At 36.5% G+C, this 11,965-nt stretch overlaps 1 pseudogene; it reads left to right on the forward strand.

Moving 5' to 3' along the window:
- The first annotated feature begins 3,259 nt into the window (after positions 1–3,259).
- Positions 3,260–3,690, forward strand: LOC131895371 (NADH dehydrogenase [ubiquinone] 1 alpha subcomplex subunit 13-like; annotated as a pseudogene).
- Positions 3,691–11,965: the final 8,275 nt, after the last annotated feature.

The following is an 11,965-nucleotide window of genomic DNA, read 5'->3' on the forward strand; positions in this document are numbered from 1 at the left end:
GTGAGACTTCAATGGTGTAACTTCTTGAATAATAATTTGCCTTGAGAACCCAGAGTTAGAATTTTTGTCTCTTTTATCAAAAATAACTTCAACTGGAAACAACTGGAACAGATTCTATCCTTGAAAGTATCTTTCAGTGGTAGATAGCATTGAAGCATAGGACTTTTTTATTACATAGTATACTGACATTAAAGATAGAATTTAATTTCTAATGTGACCTTGTATCTTAAATGTCATAATGGCAACCAAATTATCACATGCCCCATCATTTATATGAATGTGTCTTAAATGTACATATGTTAAAATCTTGGTACTCAGGATGCCACTGTTGATATATGGTAGAACCTTTAGGGATTTATGATATTGTGGGCATGGTGAGTGTTATATCAAATTATAGTATTGGACTGTTGTCCCTTCCTTTTTCTCTTCATTTTCTGATTCTGGGCTATATGACTTTCTGCTATGGCCATTTAGCAATGCTACCAGAGATATACTAGCAATTGGTAGTATCAATTATGGATGGAAGTTTCAGAAACTGTGAGCCAAACTAAACTTATGTCTTTATAAAGTAATTGTCTCAAGTATTTCATTATAGTGATAGAAATTTGATTAACATTACATTTACATTTCTAATGGAACACATCAGCACTTTTAATAGTTTGAAGTAAAATTTATCAGTACAATTACAAGTTGAAAGCAAAACAGTTTCAAGAGAAATATGTGTGATAAAAGTTTTGAGAGTTGTAAGAAAAGAGGTTCAAGAATTTTTGCTTACTATGCAAGTCTTTTATTTTGGCTGAAAGATAATATAACTGTAATTTCGTTCCTGTAGAATGAGATATCCATAATAGTAAATGAGGTAATTGAAGATACTTAAATTATTGTAACTGGTTTCTATTTCACCTATGCAAATAAATTACAAATGAATTAATCAGTTAAATAATAAATACTGGTACAAAGCTGTTCTCATGTTAATCAGTATTAAAATTCAGTATTCTGAAAATATAATCTTACTGGAACGCTAAAGCCCAGAACTTGGCTTATGTTTAAATATTTGATAAATATAAATTAAACAACTTCTACATAATTCCTAGGAAAAGGAAAAGTAATTACTGAAATTTAACTAATTAGTTATTTTGCCACTCATTCATTTATCGACAAATATTACAGTAACATCATTCAGAATATTATTTAATGTGGTAATGGTTAAGCAGCAAATTAAATGGGTATGAATCTGGGCTTTTATGGAACATTGTCTATATTTTTTCTCTGTAGGTAAATGTTTAAAACATTTATTTACATATTTATATATAACTCAGAAAAATGTGGCAAAAAGATATTGAATTACAAATGTGAGTCCTCAGATTGATAGACTGATTAGTACTTCATCTAATCAAGCGTTCCTCACTTCTCAAAGTGAATGTGTGTGTATGTGTGTCCATGCACACATGCACATGTGTGTGTGTGTGTGTGTGTGTGTGTGTGTGTGCGTGTTTGTGTGTGTGTGTGTAGACTCCCTCACTCTTACAGGTTTTCTTCATGTGATATGAATTTCCAATTATTTGAGAAATCACTTCCTACACACATTCCCTTTTCTATTTAATTGAAATAGTATGAATCCCAACTGAATTAGAAAGGGAATTATCTTTATTAGAAACATGTTCTGATTTTCCAAAAGAATATGGATTTATTGTCTTTTCATTTTCACAGAAGGGTAAATACCAAGGTAAAGGACAGAAAGACCAGAGTGTTTCAAGATTTGAATTGTTTCTTCAGGTGATTTGTGCCTAATGATGAGGAGTCCCTGTAATATAGAATGTTTATAAAACAAGATTTTAAGACACAGTAAAGACAGGGCATTCTCTTGACTCTAAGTTGATATGATGATATCAAATGGACCTTTTTCAGTGTCTACTACCTAATTGAGTGTGTGGTGAAAGTAACTTTATTATAGCTAGGTGAAGAAAATTGTATTTCATGAAAAAATACAAACAAGCAAATCAACTATATTACCTCCGAGAATAAAATAATTATAAGGTTTGCCGAAGGTTCTTTGACCAAAATTTAGCCAAGATCCTTTCAGTCCACTCTTTACAAAGCCTCTAATGACCTTAAACAAAACAAAAAACAAAAAACAAAAAACAAAACAACAAAAAAAAACCTAGCATAATACAGACACAATGACAAACATACAGACCATCGGAAAGCCTCTTACTAAGGAAGGAGGGAGCAGTGAAACACGCTGTGCCTAGAAAAAAACAAAAATTAGAAACACCAGACTGATAGGAGATGCTGAATCGGAGACAAGGCCTTTCATTCAGATGTATTATTCATGGTAACTCCATTCTGGCCAGTAATTTCTATAGAATGTGGAGAGGGGTGAGGGAGGGGGTGAAGCAGATTATAAAGAGGCACTTCTCTAAAAGTCTTTAAACTATGGAAAAACAGCCCAGTTTGGCTAACCTGTGAAAGGTCAGCTTCTCCCCACCACCAAGAAAGCATGCATTTCTCATTGTATAACATGTTTATAGCCCCCTTGTCTTCCATACTCTACAATGCGTTTTCTCAGTACTGAAGATTTTATTGATGAACGTGGTAAGACACCTTCAACAAAATTCTGGAAGGCTACTTGAATGGCAAACCAAAACTATCAAGTCAGGTTTCCTAAGAGACTGTGGAAAGCTCATCCCTAATGTGGGCACTTATCTCAGCCTCTCCTCCCCATGCTCAAAGATAATCCTGGTGGAGGTTGTGCAAAGACTGTAGAAGTGGATGTAAGTGCTGGAGTGCTGTGTAACAATGTCTTCTGTATATGATAGAGCCATTGCACATAAACTCGGCTGTGAATAAACAAGATTGAGCCAGCCAAAACCCTTCCCTCACTAAGGAGTTGGTGTCTGCTGTGAAAGTGAGAGTCAATTTTCTTTTAGAAATGTATTTGATCCCTGATCATTTACCTATGTTCCAATAGAAGGTCCTACTCTCATGTGCATTATGGAAACACTATGTGGACTCAGTGGGTTAAAAAAAAATGAACCTATAAAATTTAAAGGAAAAATTGCTAGAAAGAATAGGGGAGAAACTGGAGAAGAGAAGATGGGAGTAGATTTGATCAAAACATACTAGAGATGGATATGAAATTTTCAAACAATAAAAATCATGTTCCCTATAAAATGATTAGCACTGGCGGATAGGTAATATTGAAACATGAATTACATAGCCCTAAATTAAAAATGACAGCCCAGGGGGTCTCGTAAGTATGGTAGCATCAAAGGTGAAGCAGGACATGCCCCCACGAGGGGACTCCTCATGGACTACAAGCACAAGCTGCCTCACCGGGACTGTCTGGCTGCAGCATGTTTGCTGTGGGCATCCAGGCCTTGCTCTTTGGCTGCTGGAGAAAAATGAAGTGGAACCATGAGAGCAGGTACCTGCAGATCAAGGATTTGGAGGTGCGGATGGCCCTCATGCTGCTCTTCCAGGCAGAGAGGGACCTGGAGGACCCTGCAGATTCTTCGGGAGAACCTGGAGGAGAAGGCCATACTCATGGTAGATGTGCCTGACTAGAAGGTGGGTGAGTCTGTGTTCCACAGCACGTGCTGGGTGCTGTCCTTCACTGGCGAGTTGTATCTGCTGCGCTCCAAGAACGAGTGGGACAATGCCAACTGCGGCTTCATCTGGTACATATAGGGCTGGAGCCCATGCCCACAATAAAGAACAGTCAAATAAAAAAAAAAATGACACCCAAAACTACCAAAACAAAGCAAATAAGGGAAGAAAACAAAAGAGACCACATTAAAAATTGTGCATGGCTTTCCAGGGTTTAAAAACAAAGCCAGTTAAGTTTATGAGGTTTCTCTTTTTAATTTATGTTTTCATTTGAAAAGCATTAATGTAAAGCTAGAGGACTTATGAAGAGCAAAGAAGGAAAAAATCATAATTTCAACCTTGTTAACCCAAAACTAAACACAGGGTAACATGATAGAGGGAGGTAGTATATCCTTTAAAAATATAAGAGCGGCATTAGTACAAACTGTTCTTCATCCTTCTGCCTGTTACCTAATAACTCCTTTAAGTTCAGGCAAATAATGTAGGGGTAAAACGGCATGATAGTTTATATTTAGTTTGTACAATTTCATACCTGCCAGCTCTTTAGACTGTGTGACGCTCACATCTGAGGGATGTATAGCTGAATGTTTGCATAATGATCATTGAAATGATATTCTTAACTTTCTAGACTCACGGAGTTCATGAAAATTTCGTAGAGAAAACTGCAGGTGAAGGTATTTTCCCCTGACATTTCAGCTAATTGTCGTCTCTAGAGAAAACCACTTTCATTTACTCTGCACAAAGAACTGACTCCTTATATGAGCTTTTCTATATTGCAGTTCAAAGGCGCAAAGAGAAGCATCGTCTTCACTGCAAAGCATTTCAAAGTTGCATATTGTTGCCTCTGGATTTAAATTACAGTAGTTTCCTAAGTTTATTTCCATATCCTTTTATGTGTGTTTTGTAACTGCATACTTGACTGAAAGAAGGCAAGATCTGAAGAAGAGAAGTAAAGCAAATTTAGGGAAAGTCTTCCTCAAAATAAATAGTCACTGTTCACTATAGTCATCTATCCCTGAAATGGTTTCTCCACACAAGAAATAAAAGGAAGTTAGAAATTATAGGCATGTGTGTTTTCCTCTTTTCTTTTTATTTATTCTTATCTTATACAATACACCCAGACTGCATCCTCCCCTTTCTCCACTCTTCCTAAGCCCCCCCCCCACCTATCTTCTCTCCCCCCACCCCCTGCATCCATTGCTCTTCCATTTCCTTTCAGAAAAGAGTGGGCCTCCCAGGGATATCAACTGAACATGGCAATAAGTTGAGGCACAAACCCTCACTCATATTAAGGCTGGACGAAGCAAACAAGTAAGAGGAAAAGGGTCCCCAGAGAAGGCATAGACACCCAACTCCCAACATTAGAAGTCCAACAAACACCTGAAGTTAAAGAACCATAACATAGATGCAGAGGACCTATCCATGTAGGCTCAGTGAATGCCACTTCAGTCCGTGGGAAACCCTATAAGCTCTACTTAATTGATTCAGGGGGCCATTTACCTATTTTTATCTGAATGAAACTTTTCCTGTTCTCTCTGGCCATTCATAAATATTAGATGATAATGGCACAGAAAAATAAATACACATACATACACACTCATAGGTCACCTGAAGAGAAACTATCTTTCTGTGCTTACACATTTTGTACATAGTACTTAGCCAAAATGTCTACTTAGTGAATGATCACTTTGCAATTAAGAACTATAAATACGATTTTTTCTTTCAGGAGATAGTCTTCACCTAGCACTTAATCATGGGCCAGATCAATATCTAGAGTTTTTCAGAGAGAAGGAAAAAAAAAAAAGCACAGTTTTGCTTTTAACACCAGGCCTTTTGTGTAGAGTTCATTGAAAGCCCATTAAAATGATGTATCTTTAGAATAAATTAGATAGTGGCCTACATCCTGCCCTGGATGCAATTAAACCGCAAGCCACTTTCTCCTGTTTTGTGCATAGATGACAGGTGTATTTGTGCATGAGCCTGTTGGGAAAGGACCTTTGTGAGCATTCACTGAAATGAGCTGTGCAGCCCAAAGCACCACACACTTGACTGTAATTCAGTCACCACACTGCAGTGTCACAGAGGAGTGTCTTCTGATGTGGGGACAAAAATGTGCAAATGGAGCTTGTGGAGGGGCGTTGTGTTGGCTTGTGTCCTATAAAGTGGTAGATGTGCTAACAGGTTTCATAGTGTGTGTCTATGTATTTCTCTATGTGTGCACATAGATGCTTAATAGGTCTGGGCTACATACACTTTCTCAGCTACATTCACAACAGTTGAAAAATTCAAACCAGGATTCCGCACCCGTTAGTAAGTAAATGGAAAATAATTCATGACAATAAAATGTTAGTATCCAGTGCTGGGAAATTCAAACACAATATGAACTTTCCCCATATACTTCAGTATCATGCAGCTATTAAATAATTTGACTAGACTATTACTAGCATAGAAAAGACATATTTTATATTAAAAACTCAGTCATGTAGCCTTATGAATTCAACCACACAAATATGAACACATGTAGGAGATGTTTGTGTGACAAAAAATGTTGTTATTGCTTAGTGGGATTAAGTTGCAGAAGACACTAGTAATCCAGAAAGAATAAAACATACAAGAAATAAACCTATTTCAGAAATACAAAGGCAAGCACAATCTAAAACAAATATAAGGTCTCAAATATGAGGGTCCCTGTGACTCTACCTAAAGGACGTAGAAGCCTAAGCTTCCTTTTATTTTTATCTTTATAGGTTGAATGCACTTGGCTTTAAAACAATGTGGATTGGCAGAACTACATTGAAAAAAACCAAAGCAAACAAACTGGGATAAAACAGATGTCATCTGAAGACAAAACTTCACACCTCCACTTTACCAAAGAGGATGAAACACTAGCAAACTGAGCTTTGCTTAAAACTCCTTGGAAGGCAAGAGAATAAATCCTGAAGATAAAATGATGGTGTAAAAACAAAAGCACACCTTGAACACAGCTGTGAATGAGCATGCACTCTGGAGCATCACTACTGACATCTCTCCTACTACACATTCAAATAAGTGGTGCAATGTTTCATGCTAATATAATGGAGCAATAAAGTCTAATGGCATTAAATGGTGTATGGAAATAGAGCTTTCCTTTTCCAACAGGATGTAAAAGATACTCTGAATTTGTGAAATATCTTTTCTGTTAATATTTTTCAAAGATTTTTTATAAAGGCTGAATTGCTATAGCAGTGAATTACCAACGTTTCCAATGAGGTTTTTCATTCAGGCAGACAATCTAGTATGGAAAGAGTTCAACTATACTGTGTCCCTGAATTTCTGTGCTGGTATTTTGTGAGAACAAACAAATGAAAATTTCTATGCCTGTAGTTCAATGACAAAAAGCTTAATATAAGCTGAGTTAAGAGTTTAATTTATAAAGAATAATAGTAATCTCTTGTATTAATGAATCTGGATGCTGTAACAAATGACCTATACCAGATATTTTATAAAAACAGAAGTTAATTGAGTCAGATCCAGAAGATGGAAGTCTGAGGGAGGTCATGGGTTTAGGATGTTTGGGTTTAGGTGAGTGTCATTTTCTAGGTAACTATTTCTGTCTCATTGCAATCTCACTCAGAAAGGGGGAAGGCCAGATATCTGGGGTTTCTACTACAATGCTTCAGGCAGAAATCATGACATTCTACCTTCATGGCCATGATCTGTACCTAAACATATGTACTTCCATGGTGTACACAAATCATTTTATCTGTAGATACAGCATCCTCCTTGTATCAGGGCTGGGGAGACGGCTAGTAGTTAAGAGTGTCCACTGCTCTTGCAAAGGACCCAGCTCAATTCTCAGCATCCTCATTTGGCAGTGTACAATTCTCTGAAATGTCAGCATCAGGGAGATCTGATTGCTCTGGCTTCACCTGTACTCACTGCACAAATTTACACACACACACACACACACACACACACACACACACACACACCATTAAATAATAAAATAAATGTTTAAGAAAGAGACTATTTTTCTATCATTTTCAGTTCTCTTATTTATCATAAATTTAATTTTTAGAAAGGAAGAGATTCTCCTCAGCAAGTCTGATACCCACCTGATATGTTACACACACACATGCATGCACACACCACACAAACACATATAAAAAAAAATCCGACTTGGGTGAATGTGAGATGTGAGGAAGTATATTTTTACATTTATGAAGAAATTAATTCTTCGGTTTAGATACAGCATACTCATGAAAAGTACATTGATAATACATATGGAAATTACTGGGTAATGTTGGAATATCTTAAAGGCTTTTTAAAGAAAAATTTTAAAATCCTGTCACATTATGAAAACCTAGATTCATACAATTTTATGATGTTTATTAATGAAATCTTCAGAAACTAATAGATTCATAATACAGAGTTGTAGGCAAATTTATTAGAATCTTTCAAAGCAGAAGCTATTCCTTCCAATATACAAATTAACAATTCTGAACAACAGAATGCACAGTTTACCTGTTATCATTCAATGGGTTTGAAAGTAAATTAAGTGCTACTTTTGAAAAGTGAATAGTCCCTTATTTCTGAAGACACCATGGATTTTAGACACAGGGCTCAGAGAAATAGGACTGTATCTGAACAAAAAGCAGACTCTCTTTGGACCAGTTTCCACAGTACGTGAAGGTGATGTGCAAGCTTCCAAAGGAGGAATGAAATCCATATTTCTATCCAGATGTGACACCTATGAGCCACAGCAGTAACCAACACAGGGATATCTCTAAAGGCACAATAGTGGTACATGTCTTAGAAATTATCAACAGCTGCCTAATTGGACTAAAGGTCTGACTGAGAGGAGGGAACCCATGCTTATTCCTGTAAACAATGTGTATTCGAACTATAGCAAAGCAATTTAAATATGATATTATTGAGATTATTATTCAGAGCCAACAGCTGTTGTTTTTCATAAATACAGTAGGTGCCCTTTTAGTATCAGCTGTCCTAATCAGCAACTGCAACTTTGAAGCCAACAACCCTTCCCTTACAAGGGCCACAGCCAGAGGGAATTCTGTTCCCTCAGGCACCCCTCTCTCAAGGCCACTAAGGGAAATTTTATCCAGATCTCTACCTCTTTAAAGAACTCAGGATTCAAAGGTGGATGTGAAAGTCTGCTAGCTCAAAGAGGCTGAATAGCAAGTAGCTACCCTTCTCTCCTTGCTCATGTCTCCTTAGAAACCTGTATCCTTCCGCTCCACCCCCACTTAAGAACCCTCCCTACACATGGTTCCTCCGTACCACTTCCTGTCAGCTAGTTGCCGACTCAGCCTCCTGACGGCAGGCAGGTTAATTTTATTTAATCAAACAAACGTGACACGTCTTTGCATCGTTAAACAACACATAACCACAGCATAAACAAATGTAACGCTTCCTAAATTAACATTCCACAACACATAGCTGCTTTTTAAAAGGTAAGAGAAAAATGATCAAGTGAGTTAATATGAAGGAAGTACATGAAAACCGACATTTTCTCACTGTGTATTTTCAATAAGAAATGAAAAATAAAAATAGAAGGGAAAAGACGAGCTTGATGGCTCATGGGCAAAAGCGCTTGCAGCCCAAGTGTGAAGCCGTGAGTTTAGATCATCAAAGGTGATGTGAAGGCAGATAAAATAGACCCTGCCTGTCATCTGGCACCCAAAGGGCAGGATGACAGGTGAAAATAGGAGCATCTTCAGAAGAGTTCAGGCAATCTCTCCTGCCGAAAACAGCAGAGATCAACAAATAGACTATGTCTGGAGGAAGGTGGAATACCTAGACAGGTCATCCTCTGACACATCACTGTGGCATGTATGCAGCCATGCTACAAAACACCAACACACAACGTTGACACACACACATAAAAAAGATTACAGAATCCCACTCAAGTATTGGCAAACGCACGTTGTAGTCTGTAATAACTAAGATGTATTGGGATATGTTGACATTTGTTGTATGCACGCTTGTTTTTTAATTGGTCTGTTCTCTCCATAGTTCAGCATGATCACACTTTTCGTAACTTCTTTTTTTTTTCCAAAAAAATGCATCAGAGAGGTTAAATACTATATCCTAGTTTAGACAGCTGGTTAATTGCACGAACTTCATCTTGCTCCTATCATAATTACACATTGTTTACAGCTTTTTACTATACCATCGTGTCAAAGTTGAGCAATAGATGAAAAAATTATTTTCAATTTTCCTAGACTGTTTCATGTTAACATTTGTTCTAAGTTTGTTAAACCATCTTGAGTTTCCTATGAACAGTTAATACAAACTGTTCGTTAAAAGTAAATGATAGTAATTAATTAAGTCGTGAGTTACTTGAATACTAGGTATCAGCATTTATAATGAATCATTGTAATTACATGAAATAGTACTAATTTTTGTAGACAAATTAATTACACCAATTACAGAACTTATGCATTAAAATAATTTTTATATTACACTTGTAAAATTGCAGATATTATTTTGTGAATAGGTGACTTAAGGTTATATAAAGAAATTCACTTGATTTGTAGTTGTAATTCTTTTTCCTAATTGGCTGAATCCATATTAAAAAAAAACCTCCAAAGTGAATAAAAGATATATAAACTACCATGAAATAATAGTAGATAAAATATCTATAAAGACATAGAAAATTAACGCATAAAAAGAAAATAACTATGTATCTATAAAGTTATAATAATTTGATCACACTACTTTTGTACCATACATCAACTCATTTATTTATAATGATAATATAAAATGTTTATTTTGAAGGACATTTGGGTAGTATTCGAAAAAGCCAGACATACCTATGCTATGAAATCTAGCTTAAGCACTTCCCAATTTAACAATACACCTTGACCTTGGCACAATATGCTATATGCAAATGCTTATGGCAGTCTTATTAGGAATCAATATGAACTAGAAGCCAATAAGATCATTTTAATAAATGAATGGACCAAAGATATCATCGTACAATCATAAAGAGAACAACTACTAACAATATAAAATTTTGATTGACTAAAACATGAAGAAATGGATAAATTTTAAAATGTACTCTGCAAAACACATCATTCTCAAAAAGTCATCCATTATATGACTTCAACTGCATGTGTTTCTGAAAAAGGTAATATTATGGAATAAAGGAAATTATTAGTGGCTTCTAGAAGCTCAAGGAAGAGGCAGAATGAGCAGTTGGGGCATCACAAGCAAAGGAACTAGAATGTCAAGGAGAGTACGCAGTTAATAAGTCTGTGTCATTGTTGGCTCAAGATTGAAACATTGGATCCCACGAATGGGAAACCTCTATGATGCAGGAGACTCCATGAGGAGGATGAGCTGTGGAGGAGGCGGACAACCTAACAGATAGAAAAGAGTCCCAAGAGCAGGCAAAAGAGTCAGAGACATCCCCCATTTCCACTATTAAGAGTCCCACAAGAACATAAAGCTACACAACCATAGGCATATTCATTCATAAAAGACCCAGAGAGACATCTAGGTTGTTGGCAGTTTCTGGTTGTTATGACCAAAACTACAATGAACATAGCTGAGCAAGTGTCCTTGTGGTAGAATAGGATGTCTTTTGGGTATGCCCAAGAGTGGTATAGCTGGATCTTGAGGTAGATCTATTTTCAACTGCCTCACATAATTGATCAAACATCTAAAAACAGATGTTGCATTGATTGATTGTTTCTCTCAGTGTCTGTGCTACTGGTGTTATATTTAGGAAGTGATCTCCTATGCCAATGCATTCAAGACTACTTCCTAATTTCTCTTCTATCAGGTTCAGAGTAACTGGATTTATGTTGAGGTCTTTGATCCACTTGGACTTAAGTTTTGTACACGGTGACAGATATGGGTCTATTTGCAGCCTTCTACACGTTGACATCCAGTTATGCCAGCACCATTTTTTGAAGATGCTATCTTTTTTCCATTGTACACTTTTGGCTTCTTTGTCAAAAATTATGTGTGTGCGGATTAATGTCAGGATCGTCAATTCAATTCCATTGGTCCACATGTCGGTTTTTATGCCAGTACCAAGCTGTTTTTATTACTGTAGCTCTATAGTAGAACTTAAGGTCAGGAATCATGATGCCTCCAGAGGTTGTTTTATTGTACAGGATTCTTTTGGCTATCCTGGGTTTTTTGTTTTTCCATATTAAGTATTATTCTTTTCAGGTCTGCGAAGAATTGTGTTGGTATTTTGATGGGGATTGCATTGAATCTGTAGATTGCTTTTGGTAAGATTACCATTTTTACTATGTTAATCCTGCCTATCCATGAGTATGGTGGATCTTTCCATTTTCTGACATCTTCTTCAATTTCTTTTTTCAGGGACTTAAAGTTCTTG

This window comes from Peromyscus eremicus, chromosome 18 (assembly GCF_949786415.1).
Source record: "Peromyscus eremicus chromosome 18, PerEre_H2_v1, whole genome shotgun sequence".
Lineage (NCBI taxonomy): Eukaryota > Metazoa > Chordata > Mammalia > Rodentia > Cricetidae > Peromyscus > Peromyscus eremicus.